Raw genomic sequence first — 26,801 nt, 5'->3', positions numbered from 1 at the left:
AAGGTTCCCAATGGAACTTGGTACACAGTCTCCAACAATCAATATAAATATTTAAAGTCATTTTTTTTCTTATTGTCATATTTACATTCATAGAATATTTATATGCTTTGGATTCCGCGTGAACGTTCCTTTCATAAAGTCAATATTACATTTGCATTGCAAATTTGGTCTCTTGAAAAAAACTTTATTCGGCTTTTAGGGCTCATATGCCCAGGCAAGCGTGATAGCACTAAGAAGTATGTCCTCTGAGGTTTGCTTTCTTGATGATTCGTGCATGTAGTTGCAATAAAAACATTAACGTCAGAGAATAATCAGTCTCGATTATCAAACAAAACAGATTCCATTCGGCGTTAAAGGCAAAATAGCGGTGTAAATTATATGGATGGATCACTGAAAACCAGTGACCACCCAAGCCTGTCCCGTTCTACCGGTAGAACCCGCAACTCACACAATTTGCATAAAAATGTGAGTGTTTGTTGCCTGACGCCGCAGAGCAGAACTCCTACCAATACGACGTTGGCTTTAAACAGTAGAGTCTTGACCAGACAATCCAGTGCTGGCATGCCCAACAACTGTTGAGATACAACCGAGCACGTTCTTACCACCATTATTTCAAAGAGCGTCATATAACTCTTGCTCAGAAGTTGTTCGATCACGGTTACAACATTCAAGGCCTGAGTATAGCTTTCAAAAAGTTTTATGGTAGACATGTGGAGAACATTTCCAAACTTGACGCATCAGTGACAAAAATGAGGTCCGATCCAATTCCCTACCATATGTTCCCTTGTTTTGTAGTTGAACAATTGACTTTCCTTTGCATGTGTTTGTGATGGGTGCCACCGGTGGGGCCGGGGGAACTGGTATCCATACTATTTGATAGTTATTCATAAACACATGCGAACGATGTAGTCGGAATCGTAAAATGGACTTCTATAGAGATTTCTATTTGATATGGAAAGGGTTTTGTCGCATGCTTCTTCTTCTTCTTATCATTATTATTCAGAAAAACGCAAAAGACAATTCTGTTAATGATTAATATGAGGCATTAACATTTGCTCCAACGTAATTTCACCAATCGTTACTGAAAACAATTTAAATATTTCCTCGTGCTACACAGGGGACTGCCCACATCATCATCCGATGGGATTCATTTGTATATATAGAATATTATTCGTGGTGACTCCGGGGAAGAAAATAGGTCTAAAGCGCTTATGCTTATGTAGGTGACCAAATGGATCAATTGGTCAGGCTGGTGACGTGACTGGTTGCTTGTCACTGGTATCCTAATTGTATTAATTTCATGTTTGGACACTCCGTGGGGACTCAGGAGGTAGAATGTGTCTTCAGCATCCTACTGCTAGTCGTAAGAGGCGACTAAATTAGGTACAAGTGGGGATTCCTGGTTAGAATTGGTCCGTAGCAACCGAGGACTTATTGTGTGTCAGCGTACCCAGACGGTATGGATCGTTGCTCTTACCATCACACACACACACCAACACACATTCACATACGCCATCACACATTCACACACGCCATCACACATTCACACACGCCATCACACATTCACACACGCCATCACACATTCACATATGCCATCACACACATACACCAACACACATTCACATACGCCATCACACATTCACACACGCCATCACACATACGTCATCACACACATACACGCACGCCATCACACATACGTCATCACACACATACCATCAGACACACACGCCATCACACATTCACACACGCCATCACACATACCATCACATATACACACGCCATCACACACATACACGCACGCCATCACACATACGTCATCACACACATACCATCAGACACACACGCCATCACACATTCACACACGCCATCACACATATACACACACGCCATCACACATACGTCATCACACACATACCATCAGACACACACGCCATCACACATTCACACACGCCATCACACATACCATCACATATACACACGCCATCACACACATACATACACGCCATCACACATACGTCGTCATCACACACATACCATCACACATTCACACACGCCATCACACAAAGACACACACGCCATCACACACATACCACCAGACACCACCATACACACACGCGCACCCATGCACGCACACGCACACACGCACACACACCTACACACACGCGCGCGCGCGCACGCACACACACACACACACACACACACATGTTTTTTAAAGGGGTATTACGTATATACGTTTAACCTTTTCGCGGACACCTGGTATCATCACTATTTGATAGTGATTCATAAACACATGCTTATGATATTGTCGGAATCGTATTTATGAGATTTCTATTCGACATGGAACGGATTTTGTCGCTTTTTTATATTCTTATATGTAGTTCTTTGTAAAACACTTACCTTTTCATTGTTGCCACATGCCAGTTCAGAATAAAATATTTACGGCATTTAGACAACAGTACCGCGGGTTGAAAGTGTCTACGACCTGTGCCTCTACAGTCTTGCCTCCCACATTAAGCTGACGGGAAGCTGTGATATGACTGAACAGACGCTAAACCCCAAATCACTCACTTCATTTGGATACAAATGTTCTCATGAAATATTAATCTACGAATACATTTCCTAACGATTTCTATTTCTGGTCCTGTCTGTGTCCTACTAATGCTATTGTCTCGGATACGTCTTCCCTCAGTTTTGGTTATGAATAATAGTCGAAATAGCACAAATATCAAGCTGGAAGGGTGGTTATCCTATGTGAGTGTACTCACGTGGACATATTGTTGCAAATAAATGTAAACATTTGACAGCATTCCAAGTGTGCCACTTTACTGCAAAACGTAACGCCATTTTCAAAATGGCGGATCATAGCGTGACAGCCGTTCAATGATATATAGGTGAGAATACATTAACGAAAGTAGTTAAGAAGTTTCAAAGCGGCAAAAGAGTACAGTAGAAAATGACAGATATACACCAATAGCAGGAAATCGGTTTATTTTGTCGGTCTTAAGTCCGGAGTTGACGGTTGACGAAGTGGACACAATTTTATGGACTACTAGTTTTAATAGTATATAAAGAAGTTGATATTCATAAAATTGTATCTACTTTGCGAAATTTCATTGTCGCAGATAAGGCACTTGCCATTATCGTGTTCCAGAGGGTTGGGATCTTCCTGTCTCGAATATTAAAAGTTCGGTCTCTTAATTCCTTAATGAACACTTTAAACGAAATTTCAAATACACGCTATCATACTGACCAGGTGTGTTTATTAGCAGGCGAAGGCTGTAGTTTGGCCATGTAGTAGGGCTAGTAAGGAAAGGGATTACTGCTGCAAACAATCAAACGCCAAATGTCAAACTTAAGGGTATCATAGCCTTGGTGGGGAACAAGGGAACAAACCTTATGTTAAGGCTTAGGCACGATATGTTTACCATAATCATAAGTCGACCAGTTGTGCTGTAACCCAACATAACAGAATACTGTCACGTAATCACCAACCTCACCGAAAGATGTAAAATAATCTAATCAGCCATGATAGGATTAAATCACCACAAAGCACACGTATAAGTGTGGGGATATTCAAGGCTTAAATCTGTTGACTGTTCTACAGATGCTATATATTCTATTAATGGTGTAGGCATGGTATAACAGGTATCAAATATGCGTACATGATTAACATTACAGCACATGCATGTGTGAGCTGATGCTGCAAATGATGACTGTAATATTGTGATATTTTATCATATGTATATTTAATGAGAAGGTACGAGTGTTAATTACCTTTTATATTAATAATATGTTATTTAACATAATTTTGATGGCAAATGGACATCATTGTGGCATATGAATAATTATGTGTTTTGTGAGACTTGAACAATAATGTAGCCTGAGTGTATTTCCCTGTTTAATTCTCAGTACCCCCTGCCTTCACATTGCCGTTTCTTGTACTGGCGGGACGGGGAATATAGGTATCCTAATGATGGGGAGTTATTGCTGGTCCGCAGTCGTGCCCTCATTACAGGATGTATTCATCGTGTAATCACAACAGCACATGACAATGTCACAAGTGGAAAGTGGCTTTTAACTCACACATTCACAATTAGAATTCACTCGGGATGAATGCCGCACAAATGGACACAGTCCGTCCTTACAGTGGAATGTAGTTTTATGGTTCGTAGGATTATCGTTATCATCTGACACTTTCATATATTTTACACAAAGTGAGGTGAGGTGAAATTGGGTTTAACGTCGCGTCCAAAATTATTGCACTTATATAGCGACGTGCATGCACGTGTTTGTGTGTATGTGTGTGGCCGCTCGTACTAGTCCGGACTGATGCCGGTTTTATAGTGCTAGCCCACTGTGTGTTTGCGTGCGTGTACTAGTCAGGACTGATGCAGATTTATAGTGCTAGCTCACTGAGATACCGTGCCGTAGTTTAATCCCACTCAGACACAGTACACTCGTAGCCGACTAGTCCTTGTTTTAGCCCGTTAATGCCGAGCGCCAGACAGGGTAAGGGGAAGTACCATCTTTTAATGTCTTTTGGTATGACGCGGCAGGGGATCGAACCCCGGACCTTCCGCTCTCCGGGAGGAAGCTCTACCACTAGACCACGAAGGCGGTCTTTAAACTAAGTAAGTGAGTGAGTGAGTTGGGTTTAGCGCCGCTTTTAACAGTATTCCAGTTATATCACGGCGTGTCAGCTTAATGTGGGAGGAAAGGTTTAACTTTTTATATATAATGTGAAACTTTTGAAAATAAATAAATAATACATAACTGCTGATGGGTATCTTAGACATATTAAGGGGCGGTCGGGTAGCCTAGTGGTTAAAGCATTCGCTGGTCACGCCAAAGACCCGGGTTCGATTCCCGACATGGGTACAATGTGTGAAGCCCATTTCTGGTGTCCCCCGCCGTGATATTGCTGGAATATTGCTAAAAGCGGCGTAAAACCATACTAACTCACTCACTTAGACATATTATCTGTGAAACTAAAAAAAATTACGTTTTCGACAGAAATTTATATTTCAAACATGGTAGGGGTCATATGGTTGCAAATTCATTTCTTACCTCAGTAAGTATCAATTTATTTTTACATAAATTACCAAGAAACAGATTACTTTTTACAAACTGTTGCAGGGATTGGTGATGGTTAAATAGACATAATCAACATTAACAACAGTTTTTTCATTTTTCAATTTAATAAAATACCTCGGTGTACTTTATTTTGCCCTCATACACTTGGTTGATCATTAAACACAAATACAACATGCAACCACACGTTATAACACGCCTTTTAACACACGTTATAACACGCCTCTATGGGAATATATAACGCATAGCTACGGAAAACTGTACCAACTATTGATATAAACTAAAAATACCCGTGTTCACGAAGAGAGGGTGGCGACAAACCCTCAAGAACAATGACAATGACGCTCTTCGACCAGCAAAGCCAAATCAATGTTGATTGTCGTTCTCAATAAAAGTGAAAAGTTTCATTGATACTGTACGTTGGTGGGTTTGTTCATATCGTACAACAATTAACCCGTGTGTAAGGACGTCGATGGGCTGTTTCAGAGCTGGATTGCCAGAGCTTACAATCTCGGATATATGGCCGTAGGTGCCATATCTACTTTAACTCCAAACGGTAGTGCCTTAGGACAATGAAAATTGGGGAAATGGGAATATCGGTGTCGATCAATATTGCGGTTTTATGAGAACAGCTTCTGTTGTTTCTGAGTGCCATGTCAATAGCACGGGCAATGATACTTAAGTGCGGATTGCTCACGGCCTGGCAATCAGGCGTTCGTTGGACTTACATGCAAGCATAGATACAATGTACTGAAGTTTAAATAACTCGAGGAGTCGACTGAGTACAGACATTTCATGGTCGGGAAGTTATTGTTGTCAAGGACAAGAATTATCTTAGTGTTTGTTCCAATGAAAACAAGATTGATGGTATATTATTTTACGCCGCTGTCGGTTTGTTTCTTTATTTCAGCTTTGTGGTTTAACGCCGCACTCAGCAATATTCTATGACGGCGGTCTGTAAACAAACGAGTCTAGTACAGATATCATGAGCATCGATCCACTCAATTGGGTTACATCGACATGCATCAACCAAGACAACCCGATCCCGTTAGTCGCGTCTTACGACAAGTGGGAAGGTCGGGTAGCCTTGTGGTTAAAGCGTTCGCTCGTCACGCCGAAGACCCGGATTCGATTCCCGACATGGGTACAATGTGTGAAGCCCCTTTCTGGTGTCCCCCGCCGTGATATTGCTGGAATATTGCTAAAAGCGGCGTAAAGCCATACTCACTCACTGACTTACGACAAGCATGGGTTGATAAAGACCAGTTCTAACCCGAATCTTCACGGGTTCAGCAATATCACAGTGGTTGATAGAATGAGTAACGTTCATGGCCGCCGGAGTACGATTACACACAATCAGACAGGTCGCACATTGTGGCCAACCAATCCTCATTAATAGTCTCTTATGACGAACATAGGGTATTTCGGATCTGTTCATCCCCAACAACTCACGTGTAACTTATTCTGACCCCGACTATGCATTTGACACCATGTTTATTTGACAAGCTAAGAAGCCAAGAAACGTGTGCACTTAGATGTAAAACGTTCTTAAAATATTTTTTATGGAATTCCGTTTTTACTAATCCGACATTTTACATTACTTCTCTACCAGTGTACGACTGATTTAACTTATAACCAAAGCCATTGTGAAAAGAATTAAAACACGCAGTACTGAGTTATCTCCGTTTCCCTCCAGGATCTGCTGATTGCCGTTTCGGCAACAGGCTGGCCCCACATGATCCTTCGTTTGTTAGGACTCTGATGAAGCTGTATAAACGTCCACGTGCTGCGTCCGGAGTGTTTCTGTCCCCCTAGACGTTTTAATTCAAATACTTGATAAAATTGACACTTTTAATTCAAATACTGCATAAAACTGACCCTTTGGATTCAAATACCGCTTACGATAGCGTTAACATCCAAAACATATACAACGTACTCTCATTTAGACAAAATTATTTAGATGTAGGGACGTTTAACTGCTCTTCTGTTAACTGGCCCTGTCCCACGAAGTGGTATTAGCGCTACGACTGCCATAGATGAGGTGAGGTGAAATTGGGTTTAACATCGCGCCCAAGATTATTGCGCTTATATAGCGACGTGCATGCACGTGTGTGTGGCTGCTTGTACTAGACCGGACTGATTTATAGTGCTAGCCCACTGAGATACCATGCCGCAGTTTAACATGAATACCCCACTCAGACACAGTATACTGACTCCGAGCCGACCAGTCCTTGCTTTAACCCCTTAATGCCGAGCGCCAGACAGGGTAACAACAAGTACCATCTTTTAACGTCTTTAGGTATGACGCGGCCGGGGATCAAACCCCGGACCTTCCGCTCTCCGGGCGGACGCTCTACCACTAGACCATGGAGGCGGTCTTACGACTGCCATAAGTCGATGCTAAACTATGGGAGCTGCAATCGATGGCACGCGGGGTAGTGTTTGGTACCTGTCTTCCTACCTACCAGTATGACGGACAGGCTGCTTAGAGAATAAGCGTATTCACTTCCGTGAATATCACTTTTAGTTTGCATCCGAAATCATATTTTTTACTCTGGTTTCACCTTTTAACCACCTCGATTTGGAAACGTCGAATTTATCTACAGAGAGCATACATTTTCTCGATGGTACACTCTTTAGGAAGTTGATGTCCTAGCCATCAGAAACGACAATGTATGGATATCTAACTTCAACGCCAGAGAACAACCACTTCAGCGTTAGAAATTGGCACTAGTCCTGTAGTCCTTGCCAAACTGGCCAATAGTTAAGGTATCATAAGGTTTAGTAGAAATTTGTCATTTTTAAGGGTTTTGCTATATGTTATCATTATAAGGACTAGTGGACTAAATATGTTAGTTTCTACCCCTGCAATTACGATTATCCATTGGGCGTAAAAGGAAAAATAGTGGTGAAAAGTCTATGAATGAATCACTGAAAATCAGTAATGACACCAGGTGTTGGTGAAAAATAGAAGCAATGCCCTACTCTGTCGGCAGCACCGCCACCCACACAATTTGCATAAAAATGTAAGTGTTTGTTGCCCGACCCCGCACAGCAGCAGTCCTGCTAAGCGACGGCTTTCTGTAAACAAACCAGATAATCAAGTGAAAAACTGTCGACACGATATTATCGCACCGCCTTTATTATTTCCCATTCGGAACTGTCCGTTCATTGTCGTTTTCGAAATAGATAATTCAAATAAGCTACTCCAAATGCTTCGCTCATTTGTACCGAGAATGCAGAAGTCTCGACGCTCATTGGTTGTTGAGAAGGTTCACACGACGCGACATCCAATGTAGTGGTTTGTCAGATCTTCACACAGAAAGACATCGCATCGGAGCAAAACATCTGATTTAAGTGATACCGATTCCATCATGGACCCTACGTACCATAGTCAGCGTAAAACACAGGCCACCATGTGTGTATATGATCCGTTGGAAGCTGTTTTTCATACCATCCATCCAACCCAGGATTACCTCATCAGATTTACGTTAGGTGAATATCGTTTACAGAAGCCTTACTCTATCACGGAAATCACAGTCGAAACGGAAGTGGCGTTCATGTTGCTTTTGAACGAGAGATCAAATCTCACTTTGATTCTTTCTCCCTCATCGAACAATGACCTAAATACACGTCTAAGGACAACGACCAAAGATGAAAGTTTGTGTGATTGCAATACATGGTAATCAAATTAGAAACAAGTACACGGACCCATTAAAACAATACCATATTATCGAGACATACAACTCTAGTTTTCACTGAAAAAACACTGGCGACTGGAACATCAAACTGAATAAACCGACATTGTCTCCTTCACGATGCATGTTACAATCAACCGCTCCCAATGATTAATTGAACCAACTATTTGGATGAGTAATTTAACGATTCTCAATAACGCTTCGTATGGTGCTACTTTGCATTCGCCAACGAGTCCAGAAACTACAACTGGCCATGCATCCTCTATTTAAAAGGGGTCATCGTATGATTGCGTGCTTGTCGTTGGCAAATCAGGACACACGTAATTCTGACAGCAGCTTCGCCAATATTTACATTGCTTTACCGATTGTTTCGTGCGGTATCATTATGTGAAAAATGATATAACTTCATCTTTTAAATTGCAGCTCTTCAGTGTTCAGTACTGAAGGACAAATTATAACTGTTGATGCTAAACGTAGTTTCATTATGTTCAATTGCTCAAATAAATTGATATTGTTTACTGATAAACATGGCTGTGGATTGATACCAGTTGTTGGTCTATCATGGCACAGCTGAAATGGTGAATATTTTTACACGTTCGCACAGCGTTCGTCAGACGAGTAGAAGTCGATTTTCCATCTTATTCAGAAATGTTTTGGATGTTTGATGTAAGGATTTGGCAATCAATAGCGTAATTAGTGCGCCGACGGCTCCATTTTGAAGGGACCGACGTAAAACAGATTAGGATTAATTTTTATTGCAAATCAGTGCCGTCAAAATATCGTTGCATTAAGATGCAAATATGCATGGCCGTGTCATGACCCCGGACACAGTTCACAATTCCGTATTTGTAATGATAACTATTTTCTACATAATTCAAAGTCAGATTAAAAACTTAAATTTGTGTATTTTTGCATATTTTTTAATTTTAAAAATCATTTATCACTTTCTTTCTAAAATTTCTGCATAATTATGACATTTGGAAATGGTAAATTTAAAATTTCAATAATCGCGATTGAAAAAATATAGAACTAACTGCTTGTTCAAATATCGAAATAACTATGATTGTTCAAACATAGAAATAACGTTGACGGACTCTGAGTTGTTTTCCCCTTAATGAAGTGCCTCCAGCTTACATGGGATTACTTCTGAAGGACTATTCATTACCCGAACAATTCATGATATTGTATCAATAGCTGTGAAACAACAACTAACAACATCGTACTCATGTCTTGATCCACGTTGAAACAATCGTCACGAAATATAACAGTATCACCTGCTATCATACCGGTCGCATTGTAGCGCTGGCAATTAGCTTAATGTATTACAAATACGCTTAATGGAACCGTGAACTGATTCGAACTGCAAAAAGCATTTGAATGTAATTCATTTTATCGCCATGGTAAATAGAGGTCTGCTGTGACGGCGTCAGCCACTACCGACGGCACCAGCGCCGACAACGACGGCAACGAATGCGTAATGAGAGCATGGTTTAACCACAAAGGAAAATATGCTTTCTTCAAGTTTCATACATTTATTTTAAACCCAAATTGCAGAATTCCACCTCTGTAAACATAGAACGTCAAACCTAGAGAACTTTTGTCTAGATCCTCTGCCGAAAGAAATTCCATTGGGAGTAAAGGGCAAAATAGTTAGGAAAATTATATCAATGGATCCCTGAAAATCAGCGATGCAACCAAGTGTTCAAAACTGTTATAGGACTTAATATGTGACAAGCTAGAAACTTACAAACAATGCATTACAAAAGTTTAAACAATAACTACAAAAAATTGATATTATACAAAATATCAACATACGTGAGTTTTGGGATTTTATTCCCGTCATCCAAGGTATTTTTTACACAACGGGGTTCTGCGTTAAAAGCGTTCTTCGCCTTTCCGCCAGGACCCTGCTTGTGATTGTTCTAATGGTTTCATATGATTGCAATTACAGACACTAATTGCGCATCTGACCTACTTGTATAAATGAAAACGGTTGTATAATCATTTGTGTTGACATAGAAAAAGAATGAGACGGTTCGCACTCAGCATGCCTTGTTGGGGTAATTCTTCAAAGGTGCAGGTCTTAATAATGAAGTAGGACCTACCAGGTTTAGAGCTAAACTCACCTTGAATCCTATTTGTGCCGCTAATGTTGTCCAGACGTCGTCAATTAAACATCCAGAAACTTTGAGACCACATAACTCATAACTTTTTGAAGTAAGATACTGCCCGGAACACTTTCTCTTTGAAAGCCCATCCAAGTAAGCCTAAACCGGCCTTCTTCAATCACTCACGTCCCACTAGGAATTGTCGTCTGCCTCAGTTGGGCGACGTCTGCTGCGAGAGGCAAGTCACGTGGCCACGCCAGAGCCTGTTACTTAGAGGCGGGAAACCCTAGAGGTAAAACTCTCAACTTATAAAACGAATGACTTCCAACTCCGAAGTCTAGCTTTCTCAACTTGGTGCTATATTCCTCCTCAGCATAATCCTAGGACCACAATACACGGGTCAAATATTAGCTTTACAGCCGCGAATCTGGTTGTGATCACGTTTCATGGAAAGTCAGGCACGATAACAGTCTCCCAGGTATCAGGAAATCCCACCCTTCACGGCTTTACGCTGATTCGCAGACTGATCAGTGATCGAACTTAGAGACGGTTTATGATTGGAGACTGGGGGACTACCGCTGTCGCCAGTGACCTCCTCGGGGTCGTGCTCGGCCACTGGGGATGTTATGATATAATGTCCACACACCCCTGACCCTCCAGCGTTCAGAAAAATGACCAGAAGTTTGAATTGAGATTGAAGCAAATGAGAGCAATCGATTGGGGATAACGGTATAGTAATGGGGACGGTCACTGTCATTGCTGGGAAAATTGGTAATGCTGACAAATTCCATAGCATTCAAATGCCGCCCCGCTCACCCACCTGCGTTTAGAGTCTGAACCGCTGCCCAAATGGGGCTTCAGCGAATGTACTTCATTGTGGTTCAAAAAGAAAGACATGTAATCTAAGGCAAAGTATAATTAGCTCACTGGGTTGAGAATACTTCTCCTTGAATGAAGGGTTTGGAAAACGGTGAAGTGTTTATTGTAAAAACATCAGGACCGTAGTGGTATCAATCTGCTTGAAATAGGAACAGCTTCCGAAACGTTTAGGTGTTTTTTTTGTCGGCAAACAATATCGGCCTAGGTCATAAAACTACAGACTGTACGGCGGTGACTATATTTAACATTGCAATTATATATATTCTGGAAACCCAAAAGTCCAGAAACTCTACGGTCTTTGCCCAGTCTCGGTCAAAGTTATTCACAAAATTAAACATGCTGTTTTCATGGGAACATACCAGGGAAGAAAAAATGAAAACAAAATTGTTCAAAAACTAAATATTTACACTATATCGCCCATGGGCCAGATCGGGTGGTCAGACTCGCTGACTGCATGTCATCGTATCCCAATTGCGTGGATCGATGTTCATGATGTCAATCACTGGCTTGTCTGGTCCAGACTCGATTATTTTAAGACCGCCGTATAGCTGGAATATTGCTGAGTGCGGCGTTAAACAACAATCAAAACTTTGAGGAATTTACAACACTCCATATGACGTGGTATGCCTATCTTGCTTTTAACCTGAATCCGGTTACTGGAATGTCAAGCCCGGGTTAGCTGATATAAGGAATGTAACATGCTTGACATTCCAGTAAGTAGTTGGTATTAGTGTTGTCGTTGTCGTTGTTGTTGGTGGTGGTGGGGTATTATAATTACTTCAACTATTTCATCTACAGCTGATCTATTGTTACTACTTTTACAACAAATATATACCAAATTATATACCTCCCACGTGAGTAAGCACACAGCAATATATCAGCTATATGACGGCGGTATGTAAATAATCGAGTCTGAACCAGAAAATCCAGTGAGTGACATCCTGAGCATCGATCTACGCAATTTGGATACCATGAAATATATGTCAACCGATCCCGTTAGGTATGGGTAGCTGAAGACCAATTCTACACCGGATGTACTTTGAAGGAGTAATTTTAAAACCACTAACGGGGGTACGGGTGGTCCAGTCGTCTAAGGCGCCGCGATTCGCTGTGAAGAGTTGCGTCCCTTGGGTACGCTAGAAACCTATGATTGTTGGTTCGAATCCCGGTTCGCCCCGATTATGTTTCTAGATTTGTCAGCACCCCACCCGTGTTCGTGGGTTTTACCGAAGTGATAAACGTCTGAGACCTGCATCACTTTGGGCTTTCCTCCAACATTAAGGTGACACGCTGCGATATAACTGGAATACTCACTCACTAAAACCACTAACACAACAAAAAGATATATACTGTTTCTGATTTCAAATCATTTTATCGTAAGAAGAAGAAGACGGAGAAGAAATGTCACCGACTTAGTACCAATAGTTGTTTTACTCCACGACGTTTGAATCCAACCTATCGACTACACTGTAATGTAAAGGATGTTTAGTACGCTACTGTGTATTTTGGCCACGCTCAGGGTTGGGAAACAGGTCAGGGCGGTTTTGATTGAGGTGGTATTTATTGATCCAATCTCACTGTAAGTGACATTTAAAAACACGAAGGATAAATAGTAAGTATAAAATCGACATTAAACACACTTATTTGCATTAATGCATAGGAAAAATCTTTAAGTCGTGGTTTACTGTTGCGTATAAAACAATATCAACTGGGACACGATATTCACCGACGGCGGAAATAAATACACGTTTACTTTGCATAATGATTGTACCTGTATATGTTTATGTAACACCATATTCCTCTGTCTGTTTCGAACTTATTTATTAGACCATTTTGTGCCTGCATATATGTCCATACCACACCATATCCCTCTGTATGTCCCGAAGTAGTATATTGAGCTATGCTGTGCCTGTGTATGTTCATATCACACCATATCCCTCTGTATGTCCCGAAGTAGTATATTGAGCTATGTCGTGCCTGTGTATGTTCACACCAAACCATATCCCTCTGTATGTCTCGAAGTAGTTTCTTGAGCTATGTCGTGCCTGTATATGTTCATATCAAACCATATCCCTCTGTATGTCTCGAAGTAGTATATTGAGCTATGTTGTGCCTGTATATGTTCATATCACACCATATACCGGTGTATGTCTCGAAGTAGTATATTGAGCTATGCTGTGCCTGTATGTATGTTCATATCACACCATATCCCTCTGTATGTCCCGAAGTAGTATATTAAGCTATGCTGTGCCTGTATATATGTTCATATCACACAATATCCCTCTGTATGTCCCGAAGTAGTATATTGAGCTATGTTGTGCCTGTGTATGCTCATATCACACAATATCCCTCTGTATGTCCCGAAGTAGTTTAATGAGCTATGTCGTGCCTGTATATGTTCATATCACACCATATCTCTCTGTATGTCTCGAAGTAGTATATTGAGCTATGTCGTGCCTGTGTATGTTCATATCACACCATATCCCTCTGTATGTCCCGAAGTAGTATATTGAGCTATGTCGTGCCTGTGTATGTTCACACCACACCATATCCCTCTGTATGTCTCGAAGTAGTTTCTTGAGCTATGTCGTGCCTGTATATGTTCATATCAAACCATATCCCTCTGTATGTCTCGAAGTAGTATATTGAGCTATGTTGTGCCTGTATATGTTCATATCACACCATATACCGGTGTATGTCTCGAAGTAGTATATTGAGCTATGTCGTGCCTGTGTATGTTCATATCACACAATATCCCTCTGTATGTCTCGAAGTAGTATATTGAGCTATGTTGTGCCTGTATATGTTCATATCACACAATATCCCTCTGTATGTCCCGAAGTAGTATATTGAGCTATGTTGTGCCTGTATATGTTCATATCACACCATATCCCGGTGTATGTCTCGAAGTAGTATATTGAGCTATGTTGTGCCTGTATATGTTCATATCACACCATATCCCTCTGTATGTCTCGAAGTAGTATATTGAGCTATGTTGTGCCTGTATATGTTCATATCACACCATATCCCTCTGTATGTCTCGAAGTAGTATATTGAGCTATGCTGTGCCTGTATATATGTTCATATCACACCATATCCCGGTGTATGTCCCGAAGTAGTATATTGAGCTATGTTGTGCCTGTATATGTTCATATCACACCATATCCCGGTGTATGTCCCGAAGTAGTATATTGAGCTATGTTGTGCCTGTATATGTTCATATCACACCATATCCCTCTGTATGTCTCGAAGTAGTATATTGAGCTATGCTGTGCCTGTATATATGTTCATATCACACCATATCCCGGTGTATGTCCCGAAGTAGTATATTGAGCAATGTTGTGCCTGTATATGTTCATATCACACCATATCCCTCTGTATGTCTCGAAGTAGTATATTGAGCTATGTTGTGCCTGTATATGTTCATATCACACCATATCCCGGTGTATGTCTCGAAGTAGTATATTGAGCAATGTTGTGCCTGTATATGTTCATATCACACCATATCCCTCTGTATGTCTCGAAGTAGTATATTGAGCTATGTTGTGCCTGTATATATGTTCATATCACACCATATCCCTCTGTATGTCTCGAAGTTGTTGATTTGTTCGAATGATACCGCATCCCGCTGTCTGTCTCGAACAAATTTATTAAGTTATATGGTGCCTGTATGTGTTTAGATAACACCACACATCTCTGTCTCGAAAATATGTATTGAGTTATATGGTGCCTGAATGTGTTCATACCACGCCACAGCTCTCTGTCTATTTCGAACTTATTTATTGAGCTATATGGTGCCTGATTAGGTTGGTATTGCACAACACCTCTCTGTCTCAAACGTATTTATTGAGCTATGTAGTGCCTGAATATGTTCATACCACACCACACCCCTCTGTCTCGAATATATTTATTGAGCATTATAGTGCCTGTATATGTTCACATCACACCATATCCCTCTGTATGTCTCGAAGTAGTTTATTGAGCTATGTAGTGCCTGAATATGTTCATACCACCTTACGCCCCTCTGTCTCGAATATATTTATTTAGCTATATAGTGCCTGTATATGTTCATTTTTGACGTCATGCTAAAACTATTTTTGACGTCACAGCGAATCATTTTGGACGCTAATCTGACCCAGCTAGCTTTTCGACACGGTTTTCAAAATCAAAGACATTATCTCACCTAATACCATTATTGCGTTAAATAAATGTACATTGCTGTCTGTGATTAACTTCATGAAGGTATTCCTACATATTGTAATAAATTAACTATTACAAAGCTGACACTGAATGGATAATTTCCTGTTTTCCATACAAACATAGAGTAACCAGTGTGGTTTTACTTTATCATGTAATCATACTTTACGTTTCCAACCCGAAAATTGTCCCTGTATTGTCAGTGGACAATGTTTTTTCGACGCTTTTGAAACGTCTAAAAGAAAAGCGTCGAAATGTGAAATCTGAATTTCCTAACAGTAAGCAGTTTTTTATTTTAGTTTTAATGCCATGATTGTCCAGCTGAAACCACCACGACAGGAAGTTGTACACGCACCCTATGTTCTGTATTAGTATTTTGTCACTCGCCTAGTCATAACCACCATGAACTGGGAGATGCATTGCTCTGTGCAGTGTGTTATTAGTATTTTGTCACTCGCCCAGTCATAACCACCATGAACTGGGAGATGCATTGCTCTGTGCAGTGTGTTATTAGTATTTTGTCACTCGCCCAGTCATAACCACCATGAACTGGGAGATGCATTGCTCTGTGCAGTGTGTTATTAGTATTTTGTCACTCGCCCAGTCATAACCACCATGAACTGGGAGATGCATTGCTCTGTGCAGTGTGTTATTAGTATTTTGTCACTCGCCCAGTCATAACCACCATGAACTGGGAGATGCATTGCTCTGTGCAGTGTGTTATTAGTATTTTGTCACTCGCCCAGTCATAACCACCATGAACTGGGAGATGCATTGCTCTGTGCAGTGTGTTATTATGATTTACTTAAGAGTATAAATGATAAAAGCATTTTATTCATTCAGTTGATGAAGTCCAATAATTCAAATGCTTTTTTAAAACTTTTGGCATGTGTTTTATCAAATTTGTTAAATGGACGTATGTTGTATGTATGACATATGAATGTATATTTGAAAGTTTTTAGTGTATGGTAAGCCAATATATGTCTGAATGTAAACAAAAATATATAAATATCTTAGAGCAACCTACTGACTGTATAAGATATTGTTACAATTTCTGCATTTTTGTCTGTCTGTCTGTCTGTTTGTCTGTTATAGCATCCTCTATTCCACGTTGTGACTGCATGGACGAGCACCTGAGTCACCAGCAGTTGAAAAGCGGTTGTAATATACTATTTTGTTGTAATATACGTTTCATTCATCCGAGTTCTATTCCCTCAAAATATTTGATTTTTCAACTTTGTACCTACCACCATCCTACACGACAAACCTAAAGAAACTTTACATGCCTGTGGTCATGGGGCATGTGTCAAAACGCGTATCTACAACGGTACGGGTCAATTTGTTAAAGGAATTAAAGCGAATGTCGTATGAAGTTTGTTGAGAAAACAATATAGGAAATGCTTGACTTCCTTACAGATAATATACATGTGAAATTTGTGGATGGGACCTTTTAGCAAGAAAAAGGCCAATCTCTGCTCGTATTGGTAAAATCTAAACACTGGAATTTGGCCAAAAATGGTTCAGTAATGGACAAATAGCCAAATCTCTTTCACTGGTTTACCTACCTGAGCTATATAGAAATATTAGTGACCAATGAAACCACCTAAGACGACTGAGCCACCCATGCCCCCTCATTCTACGAACATCATCAGTAAAGTTTTGAAAATGTTTTACGGTCGACATGTGGAGTTCAATACCAAATTTGGAACAGCAGTGACTAATATTATAACCAATGCAATTCCCTATTTTGATTTGCACCATATTTTTTTTTCTTCAAAAATTGACTTGCCTTTGCATGTGGTTTAGACGGGTGCCACATGTTGGACATGACACACCCACCTTTTCGCGAACACCTCGTATCCTCACCATTTGATTGTGATTCATAAACACATGCCCCTGATATAGTTGGAATGGTGCAATAGACTCTGCTTCAAGCAGAGATTTCTTATGATTATGAAAAGATTTTTGTCGCTTTTATTTCTTAAACACGCGTGCTTCCTTGAACCATTTTGATAACAAAAATAGATACAACATGCCCAATATCAATTTTGCATGTTTGAATCCATTTGGTCTAGTTATTTGCAGTTTTCAGCAAAAGAAGATCGTCACGAGAGCTGATATGGCTCTGACCAATCCATGATCGTAAATCAATCAATCAGTTTTATTACTTTATATATATTTACGTACCCAGTTATCATTATCACTGCACTATCATGTGACATAATTATAGATAACAATTTACACAGGTTTCGTGACACTGTCACGTCTTTTGGTTAAAAAATCCAATTAGATAAATCTCGTAAGTATTATTTGAAGAATCATATTAGATTTCATCTTCAGGTTCTTTCAATTATTTGACTTCTTTCTTTTAGGAAAATAAACAATTTGACAAAAAGGAATATAAATGAATTCCAATATTTAAAAATCTTTTCTGATGAGTCAAGGCACCGCGTATGACGCACTTTGGTTCGTGGCATGGCATGGCATGGCATGGAGAAAAGTAATTCTTGTGTACATGAGTGTTGCAGGCTTGTGCTATGATTGAGATCAGAACTAATGAAAATAATTATGAAAAATAAATAATGGAGGCCATCCATTGTTCTCATTATATGCCACTGTATTTCCCGTGACCGCCCCCGTAGTCTATATACAGCGTCTGCCGGAAGAGCACAAGGTCGGTGGTTCGATCCCCTACATTTTCACTGTCAAGTTAAAATACAGTCAAATATTAATAAATATTCGCGCTGTAGACTACATCGAAAGTCCTAGAATACCAAACGACGCTAAAACATCATGGTACTTGTTGTTACCCTTCCTGGCGCTCGACATTAAGGGGCTTAAACAAGGACCGGTTGCTTCACCACATTTTTCTTCAGGTCAATCCAGCATCTCTAGTGAACAATTGTTTCTGTGTACAGACACAGACTAAAGACTCTATCTCTACCTCACTCTGTCTGTCTGTCTGTCTGTCTGTCTGTCTCTCTCTCTCTCTCTCTCTCTCTCTCTCTCTCTCTCTCACACACACACACACACACACACACACTATGTATGTGCAATGATCTTGAACGCGACGTTAAGCCCATTTCACTTCACTCCACTACTAAATTCCCATCTACTGAGACCATAACAACCCTTCTGTTGTCTCATACAAACTCCTTATTTTATTGGCTACCATTTGATACCACGGTCCAAATGGAATCTGATAAAGTTTAAGTAGCGTGTGATCCTTAACCAGGGCGTAAACGAATAAATAAGACTTAAGCCGCCGACCATCACCGCGAACCGATTTCTCATTAAGAAGTACTATAAACACTTTGATCAATACTAACAGGTAAAATTAGTTATGTTCCTCCGGGTTATTAAAACATCAGAACTCGCAGTTTGTTTAATTTGCGGACTAAATATCTTTGGGGGTCATGACTATGGTTAATAAAGCCATCCTACAATGGCTCACTAATGGAGCAACAGGGAACACCGCCTGACTAAGTAGCACAGACATCGTGCAGGTATTAACATTCATGGCCATGCCCTGAACACAGCACCAGTGTGTTAGGGTTGGACGAGTCCTCTCACGATGACCTGAGATTATCTCTTGACATAGTGATGTATTAGAAGGGTAACGGTAAATGTGAAGAAATGTAGTAACTTGGCAGTACTGACCTAGTTAGACGAGCATCTAGTCACTGAAATAAACATATTTTACAGAAAAAAAAGTTTTAAAAATTTATAACAATATATACAGTAAAGTACGGTTATAACGAACTCAAAGGGACTACTAATTTTAGTTCGTTATAAGCATAATTTTATACAGCATAACTACAGCAAATAGTCGGGAACAAAAAGTAAGTTCGTTATATCCGTCAGTTCGTTATAAGCGTGTTCCTTATAACCGTAGTTTACTGTATGTGATAAAATTTCGTAAGAAGGAGCCAAGAGACTTTCTTCATTTTCAGCCTGATACTGCACTAATCTAGACTTGCCAAATATTATAGACTTGCATGGGCTGTATTGGATATAAATTATTTCTTTCGGGTTCTGGGTGACAGACTATGTCGTAGTGTAAAATGAGACATGGTTGTTGCACAATCATAGGTTGTATGAACACAAATTGGAAATTCATGTCACAGAAATACTCTTAGGACAAAATCTAGAACAGTTTGTAGTTTTACATTGAGATCGCTGGTGTGAATAGATTTGTATTTCTAATGTTGGACTGCGTTGAAGACCCTTGTAACTATCAAGACTACTCTCTCAATGTACACTGCAGTTAAACGCCTAGAAAACAGTCAATATTAATACATATTCTCACTGTGGACACACTGAAACTCCTGGAAAATAATCAAATCTAGACTCTCACCAAAAACTGCATTGTACCTCTTTTTCTCACACACACTCACTCATTATCTGTGTCTGTCCGTCTCTCTCAAATACACACACACACACACACACACACACACACTCTCTCTCTCTCTCTCTCTCTATCTCTCTCTCTCTCTCACACACACAGGCTCACCCCCTTTGTCTCACTGTGTCTGTCCGTTTCTCTCTCTCACATACACACTCTCTCTCTCACACTCACACACTCTCTCTCACACACACAAACACACACTGTCTCTCTCTCTCACACACAAACACACACTCCATCTCCCTCTCTCTCACACACACACACACACACACAGGTTCACCCCCTTTGTCTCACTGTGTCTGTCCGTCTCTCTCTCTCACACACACAGACACAAACATACACACTCTCTCTCTCACACACAAAAACACACACTGTCTCTCTCTCTCTCTCTCACACACACACACTCTCTCTCTCTATATATATATATATCTCACACATACACACACACACAGGTTGACCCCTTTGTCTCACTGTGTCTGTTCGTCACTCTCTCTCTCTCGCTCTCACACACACACAAACATACACACTCTCTCAAACACACACAAACACACACTGTCTCTCTCTCTCACACACACAAACACTCACTCTATCTCTCTCTCTCTCTCACACACATACACACACACAGGTTCACCCCTTTTGTCTCACTGTCTGTCCGTCTCTCTCTCTCTCTCTCTCGCGCACACACACACACACTGTCTGTCTCTCTCTCTCTCTCTCTCTCACACACACACACAGACTTTCTGTGCGCCCCCCTTCCCGACTGTGTCTGTCTGTCTCCCTCTCTCACAGACACACAAACACACACTCTGTCTGTCTGTCTGTCTGTCTCTCTCTCTCTCTCACACACACACACAGGTTCACCCCTTTGTCTCAATGTGTCTGTCCCCCTCCCATCTCTCTCACACACACTCTCTCTTTGTCTCACACTCTCTCTCTCTCTCTCTCTCACACACACATACACACACACGCACGCACGCACGCACACACACACACACTCTCTCTCTCTCTCTCACACACACACACACACAGGTTCATCCCCTTTGACTCACTGTGTCTGTCCGTTTCTCTCTCTCACACTCTCACACTCTCTCACAAACACACAAACACACACTGTCTCTCTCTCTCTCACACACACATAAACACACACTCTATCTCTCTCTCTCTCTCACATACACACACACAGGTTCACCCCCTTTGTCTCACTGTGTCTGTCCGCCTCTCTCTCTCTCACACACACTCTCTCTTTGTCTCACACTATCTCTCTCTCTCTCTGCCTCTCTCTCTCACACACACATACACACACACGCGAGCACGCACGCACGCACGCACGCACACTGAAAGCACAAGCCGGACAATTATATTTTTTTCGCAACCCGTTTTTCACTTATCCAGTACAGAGAACAATTTCATTGTGGGTGCTATGTCCCAGGGAAAATCAAACATCAACTTCATACCCTAATGAGGCTACCTAACTCAACATCCCGTCTTGCCAGCCCCAATACCCGAGGTTAACCAGCGTCTGTCCCCCCAACTCAATCAAGAAGCACCCTGCAGAGAAACCCACAATCAGCCCGCCCAATGATAAGCTTGCAACCTTTCTCTAACTATCAGCAGGCCCTATACAGTGACTAGGACGCGCATTAACAACAGTGAAGCTACTCAACGCTTTTATAGGATTGGATACAAGTAGGCGACCAGCCCTATATCAGGTTCTGGTGATTGAAGTCTACAGCCCACATGTACTAGGACTGAGGCTCACAGCAAATGGCCCTTGCGCTGTAACATGCATTGTACTTTAGCCTCTAATTGAAATGGGTAGGAAGGCGGTATTTTGTTTTTATTGCTGCTAAGGATTTGTAAAACTAGGCAAGACCTTTTTCTTGAAGTACTACTGTGTTAGGTGTTTCAATGGGAGAAGCAAGTTAAGCTACTCGGCAAAAGACGCGCAATAAAATGTATTTAGGTTTAAACTTTAGCTTTTAGGTTATGTTGAAATGGCATTATGTTTCTCTCATGAGGTTCATTAACCTGGAAGAAAAATACAAAGGGGTTGACAGGAATACGTTTTATAGATATGATAAAGGTACACATTATTTACAAAACAGAAAGAAATAAGATTACGTAAAAAGGATTTCGTAAACCCTGTGTTATTGTGGAGGGAAAGGCATGTTATGATATAGTACGAAAATTTGTTTTACCAAGTAGGAATATAAATTAAAATCTGAATATCCATACTAATTATCCCTGTCAAACGCGACTGAGGGAGTGCATATTGTTTACCAACACAGTCATCAATATTCCAGATATACACGCCCCAAGTATCTATAGAGAATAGAGTTTGTAACTTTTGCGACAGTAGCTCTAGTGTGGACGAAGTTCATTTTCGGATTAATTGTTCATTAATTTTTATTCTGACTAACGATAAAAAAATTGGAAAGGTGTGTTAGCAATAAATCCTTTTTTCTCTCTTGTCGCCCATTGATCAGGCCGCATTCGTATTGAGCAAGGTTAAATTGGTAAAGCCCTCAGCCGCATTAGTTACTACAATGTAAAACAGACATAACATACCCTCTGTAGGCTTGGTATTATTGTGTACATATTGATGCGCTCATATTCTCATATAGACCACCTCCGTGGCCAAGCGGTAGAGCGTCCGGCCTGAGAGCGGAAAGTCCGGGGTTCGATGCACGGCGCGTTAAAAAACGTTAAAAGATGGTACTTGTTGTTACACTCTCTGGCGCTCGGCATTACGGCGTTAAAAGAAGATCTGGTCGGCTCGGAGTCAGTATATTGTGTCTGAGCGGATATCTATGTTGAACTGCGTCAGGGTATCTCAGTGGGCTAGCACTATATAAACTCGGTATTAGTCCGGACTAGTACAAGCAGGCACACACACACACACACACACACACACACACACATTTATGCACGTCGCTGTATAAGGACCACAATCTTGGACGCGACGTTAAACCCCATTTCACCTCACTTTATCATTGTATTATGATGATATAAATCGCACTCTTCTATATATGCATTTTGTATGGTCTTACGTGTGTCTCATAGGCCGGATGTTATATTTTATCTATGGTTTTATGATGTTGACATATAACATGTGACTCAAAAATAAACTTTCTTCTTTTTACTTCTTGTATATGACGACGCTCTCAAATCGAGTCTGGACGTCTAAGCCAGGTGAAGAAGCGACAGATGAACAGCCTCGGACTCCTTCTGGCTACCATGACACCTGACCACGCAACCATTCTCGTCACGCGCCTATTACGACAACCAGAGGGGTCTGGGGACCTAAATAATACTAGCCCTAAAACTGTATGGGATTCGCGTGTAGCTGAGTGAAAACAAAACGACAAAATGTCTACCCCATTAAATGATTACAACGACTGTATGACACCAGGTGTTCACGATACAGGTTACAATGTGATGTCCTACACTTAACGTGCTGAGGCCGGAGTCAATGAAAAAATGCTCAAATACCTTTCTAATAAAAGTTCTCCAATAATTAATGACAGACTGGATTTACTAGAGAACCGATTGACAGACACACTATTAACACTCGGTTCTTTAATCGGTGAAAGACCGTCGGGATGGCCTGTCATGAGGACACGTGTTCGATTCTCCACATGGGTACAATGCGTGAAGCCCGTTATTGTGTCCCCTGCCGTGATTACTTATACATATTTTCCCGTGTGTGTTTTTCGAGTGATTTGCCGTTGCATGTGTTTGTGACGATGTGCCACCGATGGGACAGGATATGCTCGTCTTTTCGCGAACACCGAGTATCATCACTATTTGACAGTGATTCATAAACACATGCTTATGATGTAGTCGAACAATGCTTTAATCAAAGATTTCTCATGATAATGGAAATTGTTTAAGTTGTTGCTTTTATTTATTTATTATATGATGTAAGTTAAGGAATGAATGATGTTTTACGCAACCAAGTTATGTCACGGCGGCCTGTAAATAATCGTGTCGCGACCATATAAAGCAGTGATTGAAAGCATGAGCAACAAGCCACGTCGTCGGGGCAAGATGACACACAATCAGTCACGTGGCCGAGCTTGACCACCTAAACCTCATTATCTCCGCTTGCGACCAACATGATACACAAGAGGAATATCCCTTCCTACAAACCCTAGTTGGATATTTAAAGCTGAGGTGAGGTGAAATGTGGTTTAACGTCGCGTCCAAGAGTATTGCACTTACATAGCGACGTGCATCCATGTGTGTGTGTGTGTGTGTGTGTGTGTGTGTGTGTGTGTGTGTGTGTGTGTGCCCAATGTGATACCATGCCGCAGTGTTACATGAACACCCCACTCAGACAAAGACTGACTCCGAGTAAACCAGTCCTTGACTTAGCCCCTAAATGCCGAACGCCAGGCAGGGTAACAACAACTACCAGGCAGGCAGGGTAACAACAACTAGCGTCTTTTAACGTTTTGGGGTATGCGCGGACCCTGGACATTCTGCTCTCCGGGCGGACGCTCTACCAGAGAACGGAGGCGGTCTGGTTATTTAAAAACGTGTACCATTTCTAAAAAAAACTTCCCACAAACAATTGAAATCTACAAACCAAACATGGACAATTACATAACCACCTGAATGGAAACAAAATACACGTGTATCTAGGTGAATATTCTTGTCTTGGCCGGGAGCCATGTTAGAAGCGAGTCTCGGTGCCAGGTATATGGTTACCTTCTAATGGCTTTCAATCTACACAGCACTGCCTTTGATGTCCCAGGATCAATACAGAGGGAACGTCCCTCCGAGGAGGGTAATAGGGACATTCTTGGAATCACATCAACTTAATGCAAATAGGTTCAAGACGCCAAAGGAACATAATGGTGACCCTGAGTAATTGTGAGTGTGATAATGTTACGAGCAGCGGTATGAGTGTATCCAATAACAGATCCAGTGGTTTATGTACGGATGGTTACGGGGGACATATAGCATCGTATTACATATTGAGTTTATTGATGGATAAAACAGAGTCTAATGGTTCTCAATGAAAGGCCTTTCGTTAAATATCGTAACTGTCGTGAATGTATTTTTGTTTATATTTAGGTTGATCTACTTTTATTCTACAGTGAAGATGTGTGTTCATTTAGGGAGGCGATGTATTTGTACTTTAGTCTCATTAGCAATGACAGTGTATTTTGGTCATATAGGTGATGCTGATGTTTATTAATTATACTAGTGTTCAGGTGTGGTAAATTATATAGATAATGTTTATAAATCCGGTTACACAGACGATGTTAATGTATTTCAGGTTCTGTAGGTTATGGTGATTATTTCTGGTTACATATGCGAAATAAGCAATATTAATGTATTTCAGGTTATATAGGCGATGCCAATGTACTTCCGGTTATAAAGGCGATGTTAATGTATACAGAGACCATATGGTCTTTGGTGTATATCAGGTAATATAGGTGATGTTAACTTACTTTCGGTTATATACGCTATAATGTACATTAGGTTATATGGCGATGTTAATGTACTTCCGGTTATGTAAACGATATTTAGTTAATATACACGATATTAATGTACTTCCGGTTTTTAAGGCGATGTTGATGTATTTCAGGTTATATAAGCGATGTCAATGTACTTCCAGTTACATAGGCGATGTTAATGTATTTCAGGTTATATAAGCGATGTTAATGTACCTCCGGTTATATAGGCGATGTTAATGTATATCAGTTAATACAGGTGATGTTAACATACTTCCGGTTATAAAGGCGATGTTAATGTATTTCAGGTAATATAAGCGATGTTAATGTATATTAGGTTATATACACGATGTTAATGTACTTCCAGTTATATTCACGATATTTAATGTATATTAGGTTATATACACGATGTTAATGTACTTCCGGTTATATACACGATATTTAATGTATATTAGGTTATATACACCATGTTAATGTACTTCCGGTTATACAGGTAGTGTTAAAGTATTTCAGGTTATAAAAGTGATTTTAATGCTGTCGTGGTGCATATTTTGTTTTACAATAGCAAGCTTATTGCCTGGGTTATCCAGTTGTATATGCTAAGCTGATTGACTTTTTACTTATTCATTATTTAAGTATTCTTGCTAACACAACAACAGGTATTTAACAAGCTTAGCTTACCGATCATATGGACAGCTGTTTATGTTAGAGAACTATCATAATTTCTCAGGGTACTGTTTGTGGTTTTATGAGTTTTCATAGCCTATCTTAGTAATAAGAAAATCACTGATTTTTTTACACCAGTTTGAACGCAGTGGCTAAGTGAACACAAAAACGACAGGATTAACTCGCAATGAGTTGCTTCATCGCCTCATCTGGTATCCTCATTACGTAGGCCGTGTCTAGTAGAACATTAACGCAACACCAAGCGTGGCATGTCTTCTTGTGGGCTGGAGTA

The 26,801-nt window shown here is 40.6% G+C and overlaps 1 protein-coding gene across 3 annotated transcripts in view; it reads right to left on the bottom strand.

The window, feature by feature from the left end:
• The window catches only part of LOC139456315 (sodium-dependent dopamine transporter-like), a 127,931-nt gene that overhangs the window by 65,159 nt on the left and 35,971 nt on the right, over nucleotides 1-26,801 (bottom strand). Inside the window, exon 1 of one of the 3 annotated variants that reach the window (XM_071237943.1) lies at nucleotides 10,916-11,451. The exons of the other annotated variants lie outside the window; for them this stretch is intronic. The gene's annotated coding sequence lies outside the window, so the exon portion shown is untranslated. Of the gene's footprint in view, nucleotides 1-10,915; nucleotides 11,452-26,801 lie in introns of those variants that run through there. 3 annotated transcript variants of the gene reach the window in all.

Source organism: Haliotis cracherodii, unplaced genomic scaffold (assembly GCF_022045235.1).
Source record: "Haliotis cracherodii isolate W230 unplaced genomic scaffold, xgHalCrac1.p SCAF_11, whole genome shotgun sequence".
In the NCBI taxonomy this organism is placed as follows: Eukaryota; Metazoa; Mollusca; class Gastropoda; order Lepetellida; family Haliotidae; genus Haliotis; species Haliotis cracherodii.
Note: the sequence above shows the minus strand (reverse complement) of the source record. Positions and strands in the feature narration are given on the sequence as shown.